The sequence below is a fragment of the Aphelocoma coerulescens genome, chromosome 2, assembly GCF_041296385.1.
Source record: "Aphelocoma coerulescens isolate FSJ_1873_10779 chromosome 2, UR_Acoe_1.0, whole genome shotgun sequence".
NCBI classification, from domain to species: domain Eukaryota; kingdom Metazoa; phylum Chordata; class Aves; order Passeriformes; family Corvidae; genus Aphelocoma; species Aphelocoma coerulescens.
Genome location: NC_091015.1, coordinates 131707106 through 131733616, shown reverse-complemented (window position 1 = coordinate 131733616; position 26511 = coordinate 131707106).

The following is a 26511-nucleotide window of genomic DNA, read 5'->3' as shown; positions in this document are numbered from 1 at the left end:
TACAGCTTCCTTCAGCTCCACAGGCAAATTTTGACTGGAGAGACCCCTGTGTTTGAGATGAAATTATACTTGCAGTGAGGAGACACCATAATGATAGCATTCTATACAAAACTAACAAAGATCGTAAGACACATTCTTTAACCCAGTCTCAGTATTGTTGTAGCCTAAAGGAAAGATCTTGAACTGAAATTGCAAAGTTAGACTGACAGTAGTGCTTTTGGATGATTGCTTCTATTCATCAGACTTCCAGGCCTTAGTGAAATCAGGATGAAGAACGTTACATTGTTTTTTCTGTAGTGGAGGCTTAGGAAAAAAAATGTTGTCCTATTCATTTATTATCAAATCTGAACAGTTTTCTTTTGAAATGTTAAGTGTTGCCCCAGTTGAACTCTCTGTTTTAGGCAGTAACTGGTTCAGGCTGCCTTTCATGGGGCTTTAAAATCAATACAGAGAATGAGAGATAGATGGCAAAATATTAATTTATCCATTAATTTAAACTTAATCTTCAAGTCATTATGCTAAAAAAAAAATAAAAAAGCTTCTGATACAATGGACTCTTTTCTCAGGCTTCTGGTACATTGGACTTTTTCTTTTCTCCTACGACCCACTTAGAAATCCAGAAGTCATAAAGTTTTGCCTTGTCACAAGCTATAAGTTATGGTGGCACAGCAATATTTTTTTACTGTCCAGATAAAAAAGGAAATTACTAACTCCATCCTTGCCTGGTGATGCAGTTAGCTGCCTGAGGTCTCAGTGGTTTCACTTCATTTAACATGAGGAAGTATAAAACTGACATATAAAAATTCCCTTGAGCGATCATTCATAATTGTAAAAAAACCCTGTTTTTGTGAGGTTTTTTGATCTATCCACACATTGATTTTTATGCACAGAGCATATCTTTTTTACAAACAAAAGGTTCTTTCATGTTTGTTACATAGTTTTCCATTCTGGTTTTCCTTTGTTTTTATTTTGATACCATATTTAAATTTATTCTCTATGACCATTCCTTGTAGCTTCTGAGATGACTAAATGTTGAGATTTTGAGATTCATCTGCCTTCTTCAGGTATTGCTGGAGTTTCTCACTTTGTTAATGAGGCTATCTTGATTTTTTTTCAATAAAACCATTTCAGTGTTTCAGCAAAGTTACCACTGCTGTTATTTTATGTCCAGTCTACCAAATTCAATGAGAGAGAAGACTACAAGGCTTTTGAGAAGGAATTCTTGTAAATAGGCCACAAAGATTTCCAATCTGTAATTATGGAGTTTATAAACCAAGTGCACTTTGAATATTTAATTTCTCCAGATAGGCTATATTTATAGGAAATGTTGATCATACCATGCTGGTTAGAGTTCATGTGTATAAGGCATTTGGAGTGACTGAAAATATATTAAGGCAAATGTGCAAATACTAACAATTTGTGTGAAACACTGAAGCCAGTATCAGTGTTTTCCATGTAGTCCTGAATGTGTCAGACCTGAGTGATATCAGTGCCATGAAGGAGAACGGGAACATTCTTGTTGAAAAAAAAATGGATGGTGCTGCAGAGCCAAAACTCTTTTTCCTTCTAAGTAGCTACCAGCTAATTTTACTGAGGTTGCTGATCATTTTAGTCAATGTAAAACAGTGATGAGAGCGACCAGGTATCAAAGAACAGCTGAAACAAACAAGTGTTCCTGCACATGGATTAGATGGGGAAGTCAGTAAGGGAGGATTTAGTTTTCAAGATATTGTGAGGAAGCTATGAATAAAGGCATGTTCTAAATAAAACTCATTTTAAAATATCCAGGCCAAATACCCAAGAATGATAATTGTTACTTGTTTATAATAAGGAGTTAGACTGACCTACCCATAGCCTTCTCAGAGAAACTGTATATGCTCTTTGAAATTTGTGCCATTGCAGAAATGTGAAATCATCAAAATCTCTGCTTTTAAGTAGGAAAAAATTCTCCCTTCATGGTTGTAAAGAAGAAGCTGGAAAATGGGATCCCAGAAGGCTTAAGATAGAAAAGTGAGTCATGAGACATAAAAAAGTTAAAAATATAATTCTATTGATTTTTATAGCAACCTCTTAGCTCTTTGATGTCTGCCTGAAAATCTATGAAGAGTTGTCACAGACAGACCTTGCTGATGCCATGCAGTGCCTCTGAGCTCCTAAGTTTGGCAGGGAGAGCTTCTGCATTCAATGTCACGGTAGCAGGCTACATCATCTCATCCTTTTCTTTAGCTTCCATGGAAGAAAAATTCATCTGCACAGGACCTGAGTGAATGAATACAGCATATGCCCCTGTTAACATTGAGGATATGATAGACTTTGTGTCTTAAATTTTCTAGAAGTTAAATGTCGATTACTCAGGCAATCAGTGCAAGACATAGGAACCTGCCAAAGATAATTCAACCTCCATGCACTAGACACCTGACTTAAAACTGGGATAAATTACCCTTAAGAATTGGCCACCTTTCCTCACTGGCTGTTACTGGAACAGGGACAACTAGGTCAGGCAAGCTGTAGCTCTTTCAGGTGCTTCATGTCAGGTGAGAGCCCTAATTGCAGGCCATTAGGCTTTATCCACCAGTAATCACCATAAAAGGAAATTCTTCATGTGAACTCTGAAGCTATTGAAGCACAATGTTGTCATTTACTGTCTGCAGTCAAGTCCCTGTGCTAGCATATGGGACATTAAGTGTATCAAAGGAAAGTTTTTTTCCTATTCAGAAACAAAATATCATTTTCAATTGAAATCTTCCAGTCAGTGCTAGATTTTCAGGCTGAAGTCAGAAGCTGACAGCCCGTAAGGTGAAAGTGGACCACGCTACAACTAAATGAAAGCAAAAGCTTGCAAAGAGAGATGCCAGGCAATCCGGGGGTGGGATGTCTGTCCACCTGCAGGCAACAAATACAGAAAACACACAAAAGACTTACTAACACTGAATATCTGTTTTGGTTGTTTGAGCGGGTAGCTTGCAAATTTTATGTAAGTTATATGACCATAATGTACATAAAATCTCTACACACATTTTTGAAAGCATGATATGATATCCAGAGATCACATTTATTGAAATACTATATATTTTCTCAGGAGGCTGCTGTGTCTCAAAGGATGATAAAATACTCAGGGTCTTACAGATGGTTCCCATTCAGAGAAGCAATTGATAACTGAGTGCATTTAGTTATCAAGGACAATCAAACCTATGTTTTCCTACATTGGAAGGCACCAAGCAGAAGTAGAAAACTCTTTGCTGATAGCTTTAAACCCCATTCACACTGGGCCTGTTGTTTCTTTAAGCTTTATTTCAAGTACTGGTTTCTAGCTGTAACCTTGGCATTTCTAACCCAGTCATGAGAGTGCTGTGGGTGTGTGACACCTTGTGACTCCTGCTGCTATTCCTGTAGCAGTAGTCAGACCTCTCTATGTTATGGATGTAGGAAATGTCTTTTGTGCCTGTGAATCCTTAGCTCTTGCAGTGACCACAAAGGTGGGAACTGGGTGGGTTCCACACCTACTGGCATTGGTACTCAAATAAATGTTTTCATGTCTGCAATTTCACTGTCTTTATACACATACATACACATACTCTATGTGTGACTGCATTGAAATATTTGAGAAAATGCCTCTCCAAAGTTTTTCCATGTGCCTATACACTTTCCCCATGGTAAAGACTAAGATTTTACTCCTGTTGTATAAAATGAAAAAGTTTTTACTAAGTAAACTGTATCTTTACAACTGGATTGAAGATTAAATGATCAGTGGTGGAACATAGCTGCTAGATCCTTCCTGTCAGCTACAGATTATGTGGCATAGCCTGACGGGCACTGGCCCTGGGAGTCTGGGTCCTGCTTGTTTCACTAAGCAGTATGTGGCCGACAGTCAGCTATTAGCATGCAGAATATTAGAAGCACCATACCTATCAAAGAGGAAAAAAGGACCTCCATACAGCTTTATCACTATAATCCATTCATCAGTTTATTGAACTGAAGCTTGATAGGGGGTTTCTCAAAAGCATGTGATGCCCCATGCCATTAAGAGTTTTGTATTTTGATCTCAGATTATGCTGAAAGCTTTGTGCTAGCTCCTTTTTGGTTATGTATCTGAAGTTGTTCAAAAGTAAAAGTTATTTCTTCCAGAGCAGAGTGCAGTTTGCACTTACCACGTTTCCCTAGAGACACCTATTTCATTGCTTAGGGAGTTAGAGGTGGATAGAAATTCATCCTTCCATTTGGTTGAGTGGACCATCAGGGGCATCCCCTGCCCTCCTGTGGTTCTCCTGCTGCTGGCTTTCAAATTTGAGCCTTGGCCACTTTATATCTGGCCACAGTGCAGTGAAATCTGGCTACAGCAAAGATGAGGAATGAGGCCAAGATATGGATTAGGCAGGTTCCTCTTGATGACAGGCTGTTATGTGTGATTTACAGAGGTGAGATGGTTTTTATGATAAGGAAGGTTTACTGAGAATTAAATGAAATGTGCAAGGACGAAGATATACTTTGGTATCTTTCTGTAAGCTTCAGTGCCATTCTCAGCAACCAAACCCCCCTCTCCAGGCCCCTCTATCTCTGTCCTTTGTAAACTGTTGGCTGAAGATCCTAGAGCTCTTGAGAGATCTTGGCAGAGGTTAAAGCTGCTTGAATGCCTGGGCAGATTTCTGTGTGGAAATCTGGAAAGTTGGCAAAGGAGAGTTTTGTGGATATTCTCTTTGTTCACTCTGTTTAATGACTGAGAACACAGTAGCACCATAAATGCACAGAGGCCATAAAAAAGTGTTTTTATGTAGCCTCAGAGCTCAAATTTCTCATCTTCTACATCCATGGTTTACATCTGTGGTTCTCACCCTCTGTGTCTGGATGCTTGGACAGTGCTCTGTGTTCAAAAGAGATAGTAAATGTAATCATCACCATTCTTGAACCACAGTACATAGCTGGCAGCTCTCTTCCAGCCCTTAGTTCACTAGAAAACATGAAATTTGCTCAGGAATCTTAAATTGCAGGAAGTTGGATCTTACATATTCTACCAAATAGTATATGTCTGGTTGTAGTGGATGGCTTTTCATGTTTTGTTCAAAAATGCTTCAGTGTCCTTTTCAATGCTGACTTAAAAGTCTTTTTATTTAAGAACTGCCTTACTAGAAAAGCAGCAAAAGCCATTGATAAAATCAGACAGCTATCTTGGGGGAAATCCTTGTGGATCATGCTGGTAGAATATAGATTCAACATTTCCTTCAGTCTCTTGAAATTTAAATGTTTACTTGTAAATGGTGGAACTATAAACCCTTGGTAGGATTTTGGTTAGTCTAAAAAGCTGAGCATTATATTGTACTAGAAACTGCAAGTTGGCCAGGATACAAATCTTAGTTTTTGTTTTATTGATCTACATTCTATAAGCTGTATTTACTATGTCAACAGGTTTTCAGTCTTATTTTTCTCATGTAGTTTTATTCCCAGTAATTTCGAGAAGTCTATATTTAAGGATATACAGAATTTTTATATACATGGTTCCATAGCCAGGAAGCTGGATTTGCTTAATGTTTGTTAAAATCTGACATTTTTTCTTAATAAGGGTTGAGAATTCTGTAACTTTCCTGCACAGCAAACATAGAGCTTGAGCAAGAAACTCTCTAAAAACCTGATACACAAGTGGGTGAAACTTGAATCTTTCAAAATTCCAAAAATTTCCCCAAGATGTCTGGCAGGAACACTAATGAAAATAATCAGGTCTGACATTTGTGATGTCTTACCTTTGTGGGATACCAAGAAAAGACACTGAAACACATATTTTCCAAAGCAAAGAGTTCATCCACAGAAAGGATTTTTTCTTCTTTTTAGAAGAAAGTTTCCTTTCATCTTTATTTTGAAACTCATTATTTTCCAGGATATGATGTTTCATGACAAGTAGCTTAGATGCTGTGATAATATGACAACAGTAGTCCAATGTTCTGGAAAACTAGCAAAAGCAAAGATGCAAAATATTAAACCCAATTGCTAAGTGGATTTCCACATTTTTGTTCTACAATATAGACACTAAGTTTCATCAAAAGGAAAAAGAAGGTTCATGTTGTAAAGGTATAGGCTAAAGAGACCAGAGTTCTCCTACAAACCAATGTATGTGTTTGAAAACTAAGCTACTAAACTTAAAAAAATGCTGTGTTGAGCTATTTAGAGGACTAGTACTTATTTCACTCATACTTGGGTGTATGTCAGGTAATCAGAACAAAATTAATATTGGAGTTTGGACTGTCTGTCAGGTGAATGAGTCAGGAGTTAGAGCCCTTCACCATCAGTCTTCTTTTCCTCCACATACTTGCAGATGGCATCCATAATGAACTATTCCATCACCTGTCCAGGGATGGAGGTGAGGCTGACTGGCCTCTAGTTTCTTGGGTCATCCTTCTCGACCTTTGTGAAGAGTGCAGTGACACTGGCTTTCCTCCAGTCCTCAGGCACCTCTCTTGTTTTCCATAACTTTTCAAAGATGATGGAGAGTGGTCCAGCAATCTGTCAGCTCCCTCAGCACCTAGTGGCTGTACCTCATCAGACACCATGAATTTGTGGTTGTCAAGTTTGCCTAAATGATTACCCTGATCCTCCTCAACAAAGGGAGGAGACAAGACTTTCTCTCTTTCCTTCAGCACCAGGGATTCCTGGGCTGGCGTTCTAAAGGAAAGAAGGTATTCAGTAACTCCATGTTTTGTGTATCCTTCATCACCAAGGCACCCACCTCATTCAGCAATGAGCCCACATTTCCCTAGTCTTCCTTTTGTTACTGATGTACTTGAAGAACCCCTCCTTGTTCTCCTTGACATTCCTTGCCAGATTTAATTCCAAGTGGACCTTAGCCTTCCTTTTCACATCCCTGCATATTCTGACAATGTTCCTACATCCCTCCCAAGTGGTCTGTCCTATTTTCCATATTCTGCATAGTTCTGTCTTCCATTTGAGTTTTGCCAGAAGTTTCTTACTTGCCCATGCAGGTCTCCTTGCTTGACCTCTTACTCACAGGGATGCACTGATCTTGAGCTTGGAGAAAGTGATACTTGAATATTAATGAGTTTTCTTGGACTCCCCCTAGCTTCTAGAGCCCTAACCTGTGGTGTTCCTCTAAGTAGGTCCTTGAAGAGGCCAAAGTAAACTCTCCAGATGTCCAGAGCTGTAATGGTACTTATTGCCCTGCTTTCTCTATGCAGTATCCTGAACTCTGCCATCTTATGGGCCCTGCAGCCAAGGCTGTCCCCAGATTTCACATCCCCAACCAGTCCTTCTTTGTTTGCTAGTACAAGGTCCAGCCCACACCTCTCCTCATTGGATTCTCCACCATCTGAGTCAAAAAGTTTTTGCCAATGCTTTGCAGGAACCTTCTGGACTGCATCTGCCAAGCTGTGTTTCCATCAAATATCAAGGTGGGAGAATCAGGGCCTATGAACAGGGTACATCCATCTCATTTCTAGATTCAAAAATCACATTCGCATTCAGCTAGACAGGAAAATCATTAGATTTTCCCAAATTTCATATAAATATTTCTGTGTAATTTCATGTACCTTGGCCTTCATCAGCATTTTTATCTATGTACATGTCTTGTCTAAGGATTTTCCTGTTTCAAAGCAAGCCAGAGTAAATCACTGCAAGGATATCTCTGTAACAATTTCACACTGAGCCCACAAATTAAAAATATGTTTAAGAAGAAAGGTAACCTGAACATGAGTTTCTCTGCAGAAGGATTTTTTTTATTGCTCTTAATGTCCAAAAGCAGTACTTCACATTATGAACTAATGGCCTGTGAAATGTCATTTAAAAATAAAAGATGTGTTTGAGTCAGAGGAATAACATCTTTGACTGTCTTACATTTTTTCCCCACTGTTTTGAAAGTAATTTATTTTTTCTTCTACTTTTTTTTATTTTAGAAAAATACTTGATCTCAAGCTAAAAAAGGACAGGTTTAATTACAGACCATAGCTTTTTTGTCTCAATTTGCACAATTTTGACAACAGTGCTTTAAATGCAGGGACACTAGCACAGCTTAATTGAAATTCTGATGATGTTTTTTGCACTAATTGATACCCATGTTGGCAGACTGAGCTCAGCGACCCAGGAATGAATGGACAGGAAGAATGAGACTATCAGCTTAGCCTTGCAGGTGGTCTTTCCTGATCAAGATTAAAGAACATTGGCAGGGCACCACAGGAGAGCTAGCACTGCTGATACCCTATGCTATTCTCATTTTGTATTTAAGCACAGGATTTCAGTGTTCAGGCTGAGATTTTCAGTCTGACTCCATTTGCAGTAGTAATAATAATAATATCGAAAAAAGACTGAGAAATTACTTGATCATACTGTGTAAGGAGGTTGGCAAGGAGAAAATGCCAGGTACAAAAGAGGCTTTTAATCTTGTGGAAAAAAAGATAGGTGAGAACTAATGATTTGTCTTGGATTTAGCATGAACTCAGATTAGTATGAGATACAGATTAATAATGGGGTAGAAGTAGGGTGTTAATAAGCTCTGGAACAAACTTCCAAGAATATGTTAAATTCCATGTCCTTCAAAGCCCGCAGCCAGCTGTCTAACACAGGGTCTTGGCTCCGCACAAATAAAACTGCCATGATATAACATGGCCTACTATATATGCAAGATCAGACTAGACTGTTCTGGCCCTTAAAGACTATTAATCCTGTTAATTCTTACTTTTTACATAGTATATTCATCAAAGAATTTAAGAAAGCAGATCAGTAGCAGTATTACCGTTGTACAGATAAAGGGACTGTATCTCAGGGAGGTTAAATCACTTTTCATAAGTCATTCAAGAAGCCAATGGCATAAAAAGTAATAGTATAAATATACAACCTGTTTGTCACATTGTGCTTTATCAGCTGGACACAGTTATCTTTGGAAAAAACCTCACAGATACAGTTAATTTCATTTTATATGTGAAAACAAAGTAGGGGAATAATATTTGGTGATTGAAAACAAAAAATGACAGAACACTAGATTAGACTAACATAATGATCTTTTCTCCCAGTGCCTCTAGGATGTACATAGGATTCTCTTAAGAGTAAGTTAGTAGGTGAAAAAAATACAGCCTAAACCTTCTTTCAGTTACTTGAGAAGCCTCCCTATAGAAAGCTATTTTTGAAGACAATCTTATCCCATTTGGCAAATGTTTGCATGAAGAACTTCTATTTATTTTTTAAATTAAAGAGTATAACAATAAGTGGCCTAGGGTTAGGGCAATGACTGCAGCAGTTTTCCTTGATAGGCAGAGGCTTTGTTGAAACTGTGGGGCTGAAAAAGCTGACAGGGCACTTAATCTGGCTTCATGATAATTGAAAATGAGATGGCCTATTGGCCTGAGATGTGCATTTGGTTTTTATGGAGCTGTACCAAGTCAGATCTTAAGGTGGAATCTATAAATGGCTTTAGTACATGTGTGCCAGACTATTTTTTGCTGCTTTTAATTTCATAAGGGAGAGCAAGTACTAGTATAAACCCCATCCCAAAACCTGCTAAATTTCTATTGATGACAGACTTTGCAAGAATGACTGTAAACAGAAGGGACAAGATAATAAGAAAATACATAAGCATTTTGAAATGTTGCAATATTGTTTATATTGAATTCAATACCTCTATTACATAGCATAGTCAGCTGCCAAGATTTTGTGCGTGACAGGCTGTGCCAACATTTATATTCAGATGCTCCAAATCTTGGGAGAGAAGGAAAAAAGACATTTAAAATTAATAGATAGTAGAGTCCTTCCTCTATAACATACTGAAACATTCTCTGGTACTAAACATGATCAGCTAGCAGTTCTGAATGCACTATCACATTCACCACTGATGTTTATTAATATTATATTTCTAGGGCAATAAATCCAGGTTATTGTTAGAATGATATTGTTCGTATGAAGTAAGGTTCATTGACCTAGAATTAGGTTTAAGAATAAGCTCTTTCCCTAAGACTGAGCATCTTGCATACATGTAGGCTGATGCACATTTTCACAAAGGTGCATTGGTATAAATTTGAATTTAAATCTCTCTCCTGTACCTGCTGATCATAGATAACTGCATTCTTTTTAAAAACAATTAAATCCCATTGTTATCAATTGTCTGCAGCTTGAAGAGCTCACAGTGGTATGGCACTTTCAGAGCTGAGCAGATACTACTTATGCTCAGTTTGTTTTTTCTGGTTGGTTGGGAATGGTCACAATTCAGGGTTTGTTTTGTTCCTGGCCCTGCACAGATCAGCAGAAGCATGAGTTTAAGACACCCTTAGAAGTGTTACGGGCAGAGGAAACTGGGAGCTGGAATCCTACCCATAGGATCTATGGGAGGCATATTGAAATGAGAGATTGTAGTCTTACTACAGCTGTGTTTGAATAATCAGATCATTCACCTGAGGGGCTGCTCAGCTGGACATTTGCCCATGATATAAAACAGGGGATGAGAGGAAAAAGGAAGTTCTAGCAGAATATAGTCAGGATTTAGGAAGTTTCTTGAGTGTGCAATTCAGTAGTTTGTATGCCACAGGTAAGCTTATCAGGTAGAACAATAGCAATATGATTAAGTCACATGAATTAGATTGGATCCTATTAGAATGGCTTCATTCTAGTTTTCATGTTTAAAAAATGCTGCTGCCTTATTTTTTGGTGGGTGGGCACTGTTTTCGTTTAAATTTAGAAGGTGCAAGAACATGCAAATGCAGTAGCACAATCATGTCATCATTTTGATTCAAAAGTCAATGGCCCTCAGAGAACCATGCAGCAGCTCATTCATCAACAGGATGGCGAACAGGAATGTAAAGTGTGCTGGTGGGTTATTACACATGCTGAGCTTGATTCTCCTCTCATGTACACTGTTAAAACACAGCAGTAACAGCACTGAAATCAGCACTGTTATGCTGGTACACGTGAAGGAAGAGTCAGGCTTTCCATGTGTCAAACTCTGATCATCTCTGTCTGGGAAGAAGAGCCATCTAAAATGCTTTGGAGGCTACATTCATCTAAAATGCTCAGCTGAACCAGCACTTAAAGACTGATATTTTCTTGTGTTTTTTGAAGCACTTAGTCAGCTAAATAATTTGAGATACATTATTACAGAGGCAGTCACTGTCACTGCCAGAGCCAATGTTCCTTTAGAATGTCCATTACAAATCTTGTTTTGAGTATTTTCCACAGTAACTCAAACATTTTAATTTGCTTTGGACCATGGCACAGCAAGTCTGCAGCCTTTGTAAATTTCCACTAAAAAGGCATGAAAAACCTTTGGTATTTTTGTTTCTTTCTTAAATCTAAAAAATCAGATGAAATATTTTTTGCTCTTCTAGCTGAAGATGTGCGTAATAACGTGCAAAATGTCTTTCTTATTTTGAATGTTGAGACAGAGGTTAAAATAACTAACATTATAATCCTACAAAAAAAAAAAAAAATCTGTGAAGTAAATACATATTTTCATATCCTATTTCCCCGACAAGAAAACTCACAACAACATTTTTTCTACAGATCACCCCTAATATTCTATTCTCTCTTTCAAGTCAAACAGCTAAATTTATACCTTAATCCTGGATATGCAGTCCTTCCTATCCTTCTGAAGACATAGTGGAATTCAACCATTCCCTTTTCACAGATGGTGAAATTGAGAAGGTATAGTTTTGTAAATATTGTGACACCTAGACTTGAAAAGCGTCTTGTTCCCCAGAAGAGAAAAAAAATGCCCAAAAAATTATTATAAGAATGAAAGAAGGCCCATAGTTGGCGTGAAGGATGGAGGACTTTTCCATATATTGATTTTTCAGTGGGAGTTTCTTGAGAATGTTACAATTTTTTAAGAGGCACAACTTCTCACTGCATGAAGTGCAAAAAGGCATCAACAAAAGAGGTATTCATGATATCAGTGAAGAAAACTGTAGTTTCTTCTCACATCTTAAGTGGACTAAAAAGCTTTGGGTACATTTTATAGTAAGTCAGTCATTTTCTTTGATTTGTTTTATGATAATTTTTTAAACCAAGAAAAAAGTCTGTAGAAAGACCCTGATTATGGAAGAGACCAAAACCACTCAGGAATCTCCTGTGTGCATTTTCTTTTTGAATCATGCTTTTGATATGTTTGCAGTGTCCAGGTTTACATGCTAAAAATGGTCGTGGTGTTGAACTCTTCTGGTTCACTAGCAAACTTTCTTTCAGACTTGCAAGGTAACACCTACAATCACTCATGAGGAATGCTGCCCAGGCTGGTGGGCAGAAGAATATTGATCTGAGGATGTCTACATATTCCTGGCTGGTGTTATTACATAATAATAGGTTGGTTAAGGCTTCCCTTCAACAGCTGTAGCCTTGTCTTGGGTCATGGTGGTACCACCTGCCCTGGCCCCTGAGTACTGGAGAGAGCCAAAGCCCAGCTGCTGCTGAGCTTTCTCTTTGCCTTGGATGCTGTTTAACATAGATACTGGAGTACTTTACCTTGGCATGGTCTTTGATATTCTTCTTGGTATGCATATTATGATTGTTTAATATTTTGTATTAGATATGCTCCATATTATGAAAAATGTTTCAGCTTGCTGAAGTTTTGCTAGTTTTTAAGTACGTGGGTTGAGGTTTTCCCAAATGGGTATTTTCTTCAGCTGATTTCTTTCCTTTTATTCTGTCTTTCTCTTGAAGTTCCTTTCAAAAATGTTCTGGTTATTTTCAGTAAGCAGGTTTGAAAAGCAGCAGAAATACCCTTTTAACCCTATAAAAGAAAACAAAGGAAATTTCTGGTACATTTCTCTTTGAAGAGCTCAAGCATCCCTCTGCTTTGGAGCAAGGCATTTAGTAGAAAAAGAGCTTTCTGTGCTCTGTTTTGTGGCTGTGTCTCCTGCCAGTCTTGTGTTTGGTCAATTTTTGTGCCTTAGGAAAACTGCAGTTTACACACTCACACAAAGTCGGTAGAGAAAACTTGCATTTCATCAGCAAGGTCACTAACAAGGAGATGGAGGCTCTTTTCATGGGGCTTACTACCAGTTACAGCTTTTACTCTCATTGCACAGTGGGCTGGGCTGGGAGAAGGACTGGAGCACCTCTCTTACGGAGACAGGCTGAGAGAGTTGGGGGTGTTCAGCCTGGAGAAGAGAAGGCTCCAGGGAGACCTCATTGCAGCCTTTTAATCCATAGAGGAGATTTGTAAAAAACAGAGAAAGTGACTTTTTGCATGGGCAGAAACTGACAAGACAAGGAGGAATGGTTTTAAGCTGAAAGAGGACAGATTTAGTTTAGATGCTAGGAAGAAATTATTTAATGCGAAGGTGGTGAGGCACCTTCAGAATTGTTTGTTTGGCTACCAGTCCCAAAGCTAATACCCTTTGTTTGTTTGGGTTTTAAAAAAAAAATTTCATTTCTGTTTTGGAGCTTTGTATATGAGCATCAATATTTAGTTATTTGTCTTCTCTGACCTATTTTAGGATCATCTTATAAGATGAAGAAAAAACCCCAGTATATTACTTTTTACTATTTTTTAAAATATTTTTCCCCAAAGAGTTTCCCCAAAATTTATACAGAAGTGGTTTCAGAGAATGCAGCTTGTCTTTCTTGGAAATGAAAATATTTAGAAAAGATCATTCCCAATCTGCTATTGATATTTCATCTACATGAGATACCGAGATTCATTCAGCAGCCAAAAAGCATTGGAATAAGTTCTTCTAGTGTTCTGCTTCTTTCTAGTTTAATTTTGCTGAAATTGTTGTCTGATTAGCTGCTAAATAAGTAAAGAAGTATTAAGTTTTAAAAGTTGGGAGCCAAACTTCTGCTTCTTAGAGCAATGTAAATCTGGTGTACTCTGCCCTAGGGTGATTACTCTACTTACAGAATAATTAGTGAGAAAGCAAAAGGTAGTAATGTATGAGTATTTTGTGAGCTGTGTATCTGTGTTCAATATGTTTGTGTGTATATATATATATACATATATATATAAGGACTTTTCAGTAAAACAGTAATTTATCTTTTACTAACTAACAGTATGAGTCCAAAGTATTTCTTTGATTGCGACCTTTAATATAATTTTTTTCAATTTGCTGTTTAGCAGCTGACTTTAAAATATTTCAAATAGAGCTATTTAATATAGCCCATTACAATTTTCCAACCTCATCATAATCTATTTTTCTAACAGGGTCACCTTTAACATATGATGGGATGAATGTATTTTATTAACATCTATTCTTTTTATAGGGATGTCTGATTGAAAGCTGCAATTTTTTTTTTTATCCATAAGATTTTAAAAAAGAATCACATGCAACATTGAAAAATTCAAAAATGGGTTATTCTTGGATAAAAGTATATTCTCTTCTGCCAGTCGTCTTCTGTCTTGAATAATATTTTGTAATCTTCTACTGACAACTGACTCTAAAAGATGTCTAATCTGTCCTTAGACATGGCATATAGCTGCAGTTTGCTATAATATCTGTTTCTGCTGCAAAAGACATTTATAATACTTTCTACATAATTTAAATGTACTGTGTAGTTTCCTCATTTTGGGGAGAAAAAAAGAAGGCAATTCTGAGCTCCACTGCTGGGGGCTGTCTGTTAATCTTCTTCCATTGTTTTATTTACATAGATTTATGAAATCCCAACAGAATTATATTTGTTTGTGTGTAGTGCTGCTACTTTGATATAAAGAGTAGCTCTGCCCCTCATACATAAATTCGTCAAAATGTTTATTCAGTTTCAGGCTCATTTGTTTAATCTTTTAGACAACAATAGGAATATAGAAAGCTGATCAACAGGACTTTTGTTTTGACCAAACTCTAAAAATATAGATTTTTTTTTTATCTGGAAGAAGGTTTATTTCTGGTCTGCTCTGACAGAAGGGTGATAGGTTTCTATCTCTTAGTCTAATTAATACCTTTAATCTTTTTTAATGGTTAAACAGTCTCCCTTTGGTTGCAAGGCAGAGAAGAGATAAAGGCACATAAGGCTGGAGGTTAATCCCCACATTTTATTTCTTAATTTCTGCTATAGGGATTCCCTTTCCATCATTTCTGTTTACTTTTAAGCACTCTTCAGATGCTGGCAGAAAGGGACAACAAAAGTTTGATTAGGGCTATCACTCAAGATTAGGCAGACATTAAACTTTTTGGAATTTAAAGAGAAATAATTGTTAGCTGAACAAACAGGCTAATCTGGTTCTATACCCACTATTTTATTATAACGTCTGAGAAGGAAACAAAAAGATAATACTTTCATTTGGACTGTTTTGTTCAGCTAGTGCTCTCTGCCTTGCATTGTTTCAGAACAGATTCTATGGGAAATGCTGTAGCACAAATAATTATGGATAAAAAGTATTATGTGGCTGGCTTAGGAAAATTCTGTATGCATTTTCATTGGTTTCTATCAGTGTTAGGCCACTTCTTCATGGACAAAATCTTATGCCAATGTTATGTTAACTTAATAATGAAATTAAAAAGGCATGGAACTTTAACTGCATTTTATTTAATATGCTCTCACCCTATAAGCAGAAGGTGAAATTTTCATTTAAGTAATTTTTGAGGTAGTTTAAAGAGCATTCTGAGAGGAAAATATCTCATGTTGGTAGAACAGTGGTAATTAGTGGTGTGGGTGAGATTTTTGCCTTGCGATTTCTGAAAAAAACCCAAACAAAAACAAACGAAAACAAAGCCAAGCTATTTTCTCTTGATAGCCTACACAATGTTGGAAATGGATGAATTGCTCTTTAAAGGGTGTAAGAACCTATTTCAGAAAGAGTTTGATGATAAAAATCACCTTTTCTTGACTTTTCCATTTCGAATTTTAATGTTTTTAAGTGAACTGTAGATGTTGGAGTATTCTGCAAATAAGATTAGAAGCTCTGATGTCACCCTTCCAAAGAGATTATAAGATTTAGGATTTGGGCTCAGACATGTACATGTCCTCAAAAGAGACTTTGAAAAAAATTGGATTTGTTGTTTTTATTTTCCTTTGTATACAAAGAAATACTGTTTCATTAAATGATGCTTGCACGCTAGAAAAGCTTGAATAAATGCCTTTCCATATGCCATTGAACTGATAATGACTGTTATGTACAGAAATTCTTTAAGTAAAAAACACAAATCTAAAGACCGCCCACTCGAGATATAAAAGTTAGAGAAGAGCAGATAGTGCCTGTATTTTTATGAGTGTTTTTTCTTTTACTTTGGAAAGTTACAACAGCTTTATAAAGAGTCGTGCTTCTTTGTATACAACATACTTGTTCTGAGCCAGTTTACAACAGAAGTTGGCAATAAGTGCCAATATTGCCACAATATCTGCAATATGAGTTTTCTGCACTATGGGTGCAACCCAGCTCAGCCACCCTCTTGCCTGTGGTGCCCATGTTCTCCCCACATGCCCAACAGCCACAGGATTGCAGCAGAACTTCTTCACACTCACCTCCCTCCCTCCTCCCCCCAGGAAAAACCCTTTCAGGGGTATAATGGTTTCTGGTTTCTGGTGGTGATCCTTTGGGAGGCTGACATGACGTCGCTCCTGTCTGGGTAGCAACCACGCAGAGTAATTGGCAGATTAACGGAGGCGGCTGGAAAGAGGGAATTTTGAGTTCTCCTTGTCAATTGCTATGTGCTGCATAGATGAAATTGGCAGACATGTACAGTATTTTTGATGTCAGTACATAGGCAAAACAACATTTGAAAAGAAAGGTGGTGTCCTTCAATTGACATTTTGAAAAAAATATGCATATTCTGAGGCACATATGTCACATTTATAAAATATCTCCGAATGGTTTATATTATGGGGATTAATAAACTAAATACTGGATTTAAAGGTCAGGATTTTAGCTGAATGTTCTATAATGTATGAGGTACTTCTACAAGAGGTTTATAAAGTTGCTATACTTTGGACCCCTCAACTGCTTAAAATTTAGGTACATGCATAATTGTTTTCCTGAAATGGATGTAATTTTTTCAAATCTGGCACGAATAAACCCTTGATTGTCAATTATTCTTGTTCATATGGTTCACTGTGAATTAAAAACAAGAAAATTATAAAATGTTCTGTTTCATACTATTGATTTTTGGCTGTGGTCTAAATTATTCAAGCTGAATAGCAGTTGAGCCAATGGATAGCATTATAAAATAGAAATAGGAAAATAGGTTTTCATTTCACTCCTCTCCAGTTTTTTGAAGAAGTAGCTTTTTGGCAGAAAAGAGTAACGGGTCAAAACAGCCCAAGAGTCTGGTTCTGGGTTACCCCAGATTTGTGGACTGAAGAAGTCCTAAATTCCTATTTTAAAACAAATCGTGTAGTAGCTGTGTTAATGTCACAGACATTAGTCTCTGGACTACTGAGTCTGAGAGGAACCTGGGCTGTAAGGGACTTTGGGGGCCAGGTTTTCCCAAGAGACTCCTCCCTGGGCCATGGAAATCAGGATGATGAAGTTTGTATCTGTGATAGAGTGTTTGTTAGTTTAAAACAGTCTAGTTTTTTTTTAGTGGGCCGAGGAAATCACAGGAGCAGCTTCTGGAAGATGAAACTTCTCGAAACTTCTACTATGTCCGGCATAGAGGCAATCACTGAAGGCTCTGATGATAGGCAGGTTGCTGGCCCAATTAAAGAAGTTGGTAACTCCTCTGTGATGACATATTTAAGAAGGGAAAAAGAAGGCGGGCATTCTTTATTTTTTCTTCTGAGGGGTGGCAAGGCAGCACCGGGAGCCATCCTGGCAGAGCCAGGGGAGCTGGGGGAGGGTCACTGCTGGCCTCATGCTGTCCGTGGGCTGCAGCCTTGATCACGAGGCTTGAGCTCTCTCTTCAAAGTTCTTTTCAACTTTCTCTTACGCTGTCAGTCTTGTGCCAGTGTTTAGCCTTGGATGGAGTTTGACACGTGCTCCGACTCCAGGAGGCCCCAGGCCTGGTGCACCCCATGCAGTGCCAGCGAGGACCATGTGTCCAGCAATGAAAACATGGTGAGCAATTCCCCGACATGGAGCGCAGACGAGATCAACCTCTTCAGGGCTGCAAAGCTCTTTAAGAACTTTTCAATTGATAGAACTTGAGAACAGTAATACCTATGGACAACAATTTTCTTCCCAGTCAGAAAAAGAAAAAGTGAAGACACATGAGGAGAACCAAAATGGCGGCGCCGAGGTCAGTGAAAGAGGGAGAGGGGGGAGGTGCCCCGAGCATTTGAGGTGAAATATTTTCTACAAGCTGTGGTGAGGACTATAATACAACTGTTTCTGTGTAATTCATGAAGTGCATGGGGAGATGCAGAGATCCACTTGCAGCCCGTGAGGAAAAGTGCTCACAATGGAGCACGTGGATGCTGAAAAGCTGTAATCTAGTGAGGAACTTGAACAGAAAGAGAAGACCCTTGCTTCCAGAGATAGAGAAAGAGAGCTCTTGCTTCCAAACTAGAACAGCTCATCCTTAAAAGACTAAACCCCATGAACTAAAATGATGTTATGCAGCTTTGGGAAGACTGCTTGGCCCATGGGAGGGACTCACGTTACAGCAGGTCAGGCAGGACTGCTATTCATGAAAATTAAGACCGTGTTAAGAAATTAGCAGAAAACTATCTCCCGTGGGAAGGATCCCACAGCACAGCAGAAGAAAGAAGCTCCTTTCTCTAAGCATACTGAAGAAAGATTTTTGGGAAGTGAAAGACTGACCAAAACCCCATGTTTGTCTCCTTGCGCGGTTGGTGGGAAAGAGGGAGAGGCTGGGAATAAAATAAGTGTTCTAAAGGTTTATTTTAGTTCTCATTACCATTTTACTTTTAATTCTGTTAATAATAAATTTTCTTTATACTGTTTAAGTTTTGAACCTGTTTTGCCTTAGAGTGTTTTTTTCCCCCTAATCCTGGTCTCAGCTCGTGAACCCTTTGTTTTGATTCTTGTGGGTGCCTGGTGCTTTTAGCCAGCATCAAACCCCCGACAGGGTCTCAAGTAGCTTTGTTTTTGCCTGTTGAATTTTGAACCCTTACAAAGTCTGAAATGCCATTAAAATATAATGGGTTTGGGAATTTTTCTAAGATGGTGGTCTTTGTAACATTTCATGCCACAGTTTGTGATGAAAAGGGTCATAAAGCCTGAGTCAAGAAGCTTGTTAATTTGTAAGGTATTATTGTATTTACCCCTGCAAGAAGCATCTAATTTATTATTGGGGCAGATAGGCACTCTAATAATACAAACAATTAGCATTAAATATCCTTTAATAAAGGGTTTGAAAGTGAACAGCATATTGCCTTTATAAACTAGTTCATTAGACATGAATATATGTTAAAAAATCCATTATAATTTAGTGCTTCATAAACACGACTATCTTTTCAAAGAGGAATGAGGCAATGACTTTTCTTACACTGGTCACACCTCACTATCAGGAAGATACTGGCAAATACAGAGAGCAGAAGAAGAGTCATGCTATAACTTCTAACTCCATCACATCCTCAGAACTGCCTTTCCATATTTGTTACTTAAGAATGGTTTGTTCATATTTCAAAAACATACCTGGTCCCTGTCTCTCTAGGCTGAAGTGTGCTTGGGAGATCTTGATTTCTGCAACCTATCCTTTGAATAAAATATTTCTCATTTTTACTTGCACAATCTTAATAGAAATAAATTAAAAATTGAAAAGGGGACAGGAGAAATAGTCTCTGTCATGGTGATAGGCTGGAAAACCTAAAAATGTATAATTTAACTGCAGGATGATACTGGTCTAGAATACTCAGAGGGTCAGGCCTTCACAAGAAATTATTTAGTGCATTAGAATTAAGTGTGATGGCCTAAAATATAGTCTGAATATATGTAAAGCTTCCTGACTGGTAAGTCTATTAGTCTTTGAATAGTTGCAAGAGAAGTGCTAGAAGCTGATGACATGATAATTAAATTTTACACTGGAAAATTTGTTACAGGAAATGCTTCTTCCTTAGTTTGTGAATAAACCAGGTTACCTAATAAGAATTCTGAGTCTGTTGAATACCCACTCACAAGATAATTTTCTTTTTCAACAAAGGAAATTTTTTTTCCTCAGAAAGCTTTAGAACAATTGCTGTCTCTCTTTTGGTGATAGTCTTGAGATCAGAGGCATCTCATGGGTTGCCACAATGTTACCATTAGTATTTGTTAGTCTCTGTAAGTTTGCTGTCAATTGTACAAAACCCCAACGAATATCACCTACCGTCACTCTATTAGGGCAGTGAATTCACAACCAATTCTGATCTTAACTTGTCAGCTAAAATTCAAACATGTTAAGTAGAGATGAAGAAAAGAAAGGATGACTATAAAATTTTTTTTGATTGAAACAAACATGAACCCCCTTGATAAAAGGAAGGCAGCTAGAGCAAAATTCCCATTCAGAAACACACATTCAGTGTTTTCCTATCTTCTTTATCTACAGGGTATTTTAAAAATGAATTAGATCCTGAAGCAATTAAGCTATAATGCGGTATTTTCTGAACTACTCATAGAGTAATCCCAGTCTTAAACAGATAATTGTCAATAACACAATAAACGTTTATAGCCTGTGTATGCCCCTTATGAGAAGTGCTTTCCTGTTGCTATGTGTGCTTTCCAGGGAAAGTGCACTTTGTCCAAATCCTATTGTATAAATTGTCCTTTACTACAAATGCTTTATGCATAAAAATAAACACGCAAATTTTATCCATAAGGCCCTTTTGAGTTTTGGAGAAGCACCATTTTTATATTTTACTCATATACACTAATTTCTTTTTTCCCCATAGCTCCTACTTGAAAGCTAGGAATGCTGTGATCCTGCTTCACTTTTTTGAAGTATTTGTTCTGAAAAATAACATTCTGTAAGATACCTCTGAGTGACACTGTTGTGCTCCCTCTGAGTCAAATTCTCTCAGATAAATCTGGTTGTCAATTTTGTTATTGTGAAAGACTCGTTTTTGACTGCATTTACGTGCTTGCTATGGAATGTGAACAACAATGTACAGGGATGAAGTTTTATTAAAGGAAAAATATTGAGTCTACAGAGTTTGATAAATATGAAGAAGTACCTGCTTTTTTAGGAATATACTTTTAGGGATTTTAAGGCTTTTCTTTCATCTTATGGCACCAATAATATTTTAGAAAAAAAAAAACTTTCTCTCAAAGTCAACAGGCCACACAATTATTTTTCACCAGTTTTCATCTCATATGCCTTTCTGAAGAAAACTTGTATCGTAGTATCCACCAGTGTGTGTAAAGAAGGTCACAAAGCCAGCTGTAGTCATGAATCATTACAGAGGCAGAAGCAGCTAGGTTTGGTCAATACCAGAAGTTCAGCCATCCATTTGTTCTTCCACCTCCTATCCACACCATTTCTCCAATATACATATTCAAAATGTTTCACGCAGAGAGAGATGCTTTCTTGAAAAGCTAATGCCTTGCATCTTCAGAGTGCGTGCATAATCTCTTAAAATATCAAATGTGGTTCTTTTCCAGCGTTCTGAACTCAAAAAAATCCCCCAGTATATAAATTCTGAATGAAAGTGCAGATCTTACATCCATAACTAACTAATTAGCAGTATTAAATAGAATTTCTGTCCCTAAAATCTTTCTTGCTTTATCCCACGCATACCCTCCACAGAAGGCTGCTGCTGCCAGAAAGCTCAAGGTGCCGGACCTCTGACTCTTTATGGAGGTCAGAAAATACCTTGTCCTAGTTCACAGATATCTAGAAACTGTCAGTATGAACATTTGAGAACTGAACAGATGTGTCAGGAAAATAGGCAGAATGGTCTCCTCTTACATGATCGTAACCTGAGCAACTCTGGGCATCACGGCCCACTCATTACATGGTGCAGATGACATGGACAGAGAGAATCAACCCAGGATGGAGGTGTGACGTTTCTGACTGGCTGTCAGAGCACCTCTGCGAGGGGGCTGACATAGTCTGTGTGAGCAACACTAAAGCATAGCTATGTACAGTAAAACCCACCCTGAAAGGAAAAAGGATGGCCATTATAATTGTCTCAGTCTCCCAGCAAATCTTATGCAGAGGCATTTGTGTGTTAGTGATGAGACTACTTTTGCAAATGTATATGTTTACTAAATTAACCACAGAAAGTGTAATTTATTTCTTTTGCTACTTCTTCATTAAACCATAGTGTTGAACTGAATTATATTTGCTATAAAACTCGTTCCGTAATTTATTTTCAAATGTACGGAATGCATCTCTGTTTCATATTTTAAATGGTTTAAGCCTCTTACAGCCAACTACAGTTGATTAGGAATGCTGTCTGAAAGTCCTAATTTAAAATGGAACTAAATGTGCTGCAACTCTAAAAGTTTTGCTACCTTAAGAAAAAGAAAATCTTTCTTTAAAACTGATAATCTTCTTTGCCCAGAACTTTTGTGAATACACAAAGCTGGAGAAAGATGAAGACTCTGGTTTTATTTACATGTGTTAGTAGAAAGACAAACTCTGTATCAACATCAGTCCAGCCACCAAGTGTTCTCATTAGTTTTACTAGGAAGACAGACCTCATGTTGGAAGAAAATCATCAGAAGCAACTGGCCTCTCTCCCATACTGGAGTGGATCAGAGATGGAGATTTCTCCTAAGACCTGACAGCTCTACAGCTGTGACTATTCCTGTCAAACATCTGTCTGGAACAGCCTCTTATGGCTGTGGGAAATTGTTAGCTTCATAAGGTGATGGGTCTCTTGAGATACCCCAAGATGGAAGGAGACACAGGTCTACGTTTTCTCTCTCAGCACCACACATACAGCCCCAGCAGCTGCCTGGTGCTGTGGCTATGGGAGTTCATCCTTGTGTAGACACACTTAACACAGGTGGAGCCCCTTCCCTAATGTTTTGTTGTTGAAGTAGCCATGATAAATATTTGTCATAAAAAATGGATCAGTAAGGTGGCAAATGTTTGAGCTTCATGTGTAGGACAGAAAGGAGAACCTGAAGCTGTGGGAGAGGAAGCTGGGACAGGACAAATTCCAGCTACCTCTGCTGAGGCCACGTGTATCCAGAGGAAAGTCACTCCTGTGTCTTCTTCTTGGGTCAAGCCAGAAGGTTTTTGGGCCATGCTCTTGAGAAATAAAAAAAAAGAGCAACACAACACACCAATGACAAAAAAGTACTTCCATGAAAACTTCAAGATTTTCAGATTGTGCTGTATCCAGTAATTGGCTGAGAATCACTGGAGATGTTGCTTTTTCATCCACAATACCTCTGAACAGATTATCAGTATGTTTCCACTTTTAGCTAGTAATTTCCAGTTCTGGAACAAGCCATTTTTTAAAAGTTGAGCATTGTTCAGGAACAACTTTGCAAGAATGAAGCACTTGAAGAGCTCACAATTTTCCACTTTCCCCAGGAGTGTTGATAAAGGCTTTCTTTCCCTGTGAGAAAATATTTCTCTTTGAAAAACTTCAGCCTTGTTTTTAATTCACAGCATTGTTATTGAATTGCCATATGGCCTTGGGCAAGTTCCTGAACATTTTCTGTATCTTGGTTTATCTATTTAGCAGAATGCTTACACAGCACAGTGCACACATTCTAACACTTCAGAAAACAGGCAACCCAGCCAGGGCCATACTTCTGTTCAAGTAAGTACTTTTAGGGAGCATCAGCAGAACTGCTGATTATCATCCTTCTGCTTGAAGAGAGAGAGGGTGAGATGTGCTTTCTGTTTCGCCTCAATCAGTACAATACACTCTTTAGGTCTTTATTTTGGAACAAAACAGAGGGAAAGTGGGAGATGGGCCCTCTCTAATTGGATGCTTAATTTCCTAACATTTTAAGTGGATATTATCTCTTCTTGGCACAAGTGTCCTACGTTTGGGCAGATGACCACCTTCTGGAGCCATTGTCTAATGCCTATGACTATATTCTGAAACCATTATTGAGTACAGATCAAGGGGATTCTTAGTGAACTAAGTGAGGAGAATTCAAAGCTAGGTAGGAAGGCGAGAGACAGTTTTCAGAAAACACAGCTTTGGGGGGAATTCTGAGCAGAGAGAAAGGGGAAGCAACATCCGCTACTCTTTGAGGCAATAACTACAGCAGGTAGTAAAGACCAACACAGCCACAAATATTGTGTAATTCATGTGTCTGGGACCTGGGGAGAATAAAAGGAATAAAGTGGTGATTTTGGAAAGATCACTGCACAGGAACCAGCTCCACCCTGGAATCACAGGTTGCTTGTAGCAGCTGGGTACTTGTGACAGCATTGGCTACCTCACTGCCAGCTGTGCTGTGGTCCAAGCCTTCCTCAACTCACAGCACAGTGCATAATCAGTTTTGACTTGCAAGAAGTAAAAGAAGAAATCTCAATGAGATCTGCAGATCAAACAAGACACATAATTAACTTCAGCCTTGCTCTTTCACACTGATCATCCCTACCATACCTTTTCTTCCCTTTAGGCCAAATTGTAATATTTACCACTGTCCAAAGTAAGTCTTGAGGTGATACAACACAGTATTCAGATTGTACTTGGAAAAATGTCTGACCATATGTTATTTCTACACTCTCTTTCCAGTGTTCTTTAGATGGATGGGAAAGGGAAAGTAACAGTATTTTGGTTTATAAAGTCCCTGATGAATGAACATTTTACAGTACTTATGTCAGTCTTCCTAAAGTCTGTGATGAAATACACAGAACTGCACATTTTTTATTATTCCTTGTCTGTTCATAGGATAGGTTGTTGCTAAAGTGGGGATTCTGTAACATGATGTATCAAACAAGGAGGCCCGAGGAAAAGAAATATATATGGACCGATTCTTGATAGATGTTTCAGAGATGTTTATTTCTCCAGCCGCATGGCCGGGGCCCTGCCCAGGAACTCTTTTACAGTCATGGGACCCGAGGGTCCTTGCCTGCGCAGGGGAACACAAAGCAACCAATGGGGAACGAGGCTGACCAGGGGCAGGGAAACCCCGTGTCTCCCCACCAGGGCCCCTTTCTCAGGACCACATGGCAGGGGGAGGGCCCCAACATTTCACCCGTTTAACAAAAAGAGATTTAAAACTTAACATTGAAAACAACAAGGACAGTTTCAAAACAAAACAAGCCACCCTCCTGAGTCTTTGAATGTCCAAACAGATTGTCCGGAACATCTTAAGGCTGACAGAAGGGGGACAGAACTCTCTGAGCATGCTTTGTGGGAAAACTGAGGCAGGAGAGGGTTTAATTTCTTCCCTCCCGCTTTTCATCCCCCCCTCAGCATTGGAGAGGAGTTGTAGGGAAAGGGAATTGTATAGGGAAGCCATGGGGTGAAAAACGGATTAGGAATAAACTGGGGATGGGATAAACTTAGGAAAGGCTTCATATTGGGTATAGGGTAAAAGGGGAAAGTAGGCTGTGGGTAGGGAAACTGCTGGGATGGATATTGTTTATAATTTTGTGCATAATGATGCCTTTGACGGGAATACCTCCAGGCCCAGTAACATTTGCTGCTTGTAAACCCTTCTTTCCTTGCACTATATCAAATTGTACAACTTCCCCATCTCCTACACTTTGCAGGTAATTTTTAGGGTTATTCCTTTTAATGGCAGTTCTATGGATGAATAAATCTTCCCCTGTATCATCTCATGTTATAAATCCATAGTTGTTTTTGACATTGTACCATTTCACAGTTCCTGTGATTTTCGTTGCTACAACTTCTCCTATCACGTGCTTGTGTGTTTGTTGTGGCTGCTGGTCCCGCGTGGCCACCGCCTCGCCAACTCCAACGTCTCGGTCAGGCCCCCGCGTTGCGGCTGCTCTGCCCCCTCCAAGCGGGGCTGCTTCGGCGCGTCTGGGCTCTGCACGGCCCCACGTTGCCATCGCCGCCGGCCCCGTGCCCTGCGAGCGGTTCCGCTCCTCCAACTCCACTCTGCTTTGAGTGCGGCCCCATTTCGGCTCGGCACTGCGCTGTGCGGCTTCTCGTGTCACTGTGGAATCTGCCACTTCTTGCTCTACAAAGCTCTCCGAGCCGTGTGCTCGGAGTGGGCTTCCATGCTGACCCCCAGTTCCTGGCTGCTCGTGGGGGCTGCCTCTCTGCTGCACGTGGCCCACAGCACCCGCGGCGCCTGCGGCGTCGCTCCCGCACTCGCGGTCGAGCGGCCGGGGACCCCGAGACAGGGATGGAGTCCGCGATAAGGTGTGGGCTCCTGAGGGGGCCGGGCTCATCCAGCACAGGCACCTCCACTGGCACGGCTGCAGTCACGCACTCCTGGGATGGCTGCTGTGCAGTCTCGGCCACGGAATTACAGTCATCCTCTGCTTAAGGGGTAATAGGACCATACAAATGCTCCTGAAGAGCTTCAGTAATTAGAAGGCATCCACGGAGTGGTTCAATCACTAATGCATGTTTTGTTTGATCCCCTATCTCACACAACATCTCGTACCAAAAACACTCAAGACTAGTTCCAGGAGGATTAATATCAAAAAGTAAGTCTTGAGAAATATAGAAGAAATTTTTGAAAAGCCAGTTAAAAAATGTTCTAGATCTCCCGGAACAAATACTTTTTTGTTTTGTTGTTCAAGGATTCCTTTAACTTCTAGATACATTTCTTTCTGTGACTCAGAGAGCCATATTTCCCATAATTCTTCCATAGTCCAAAGAGAA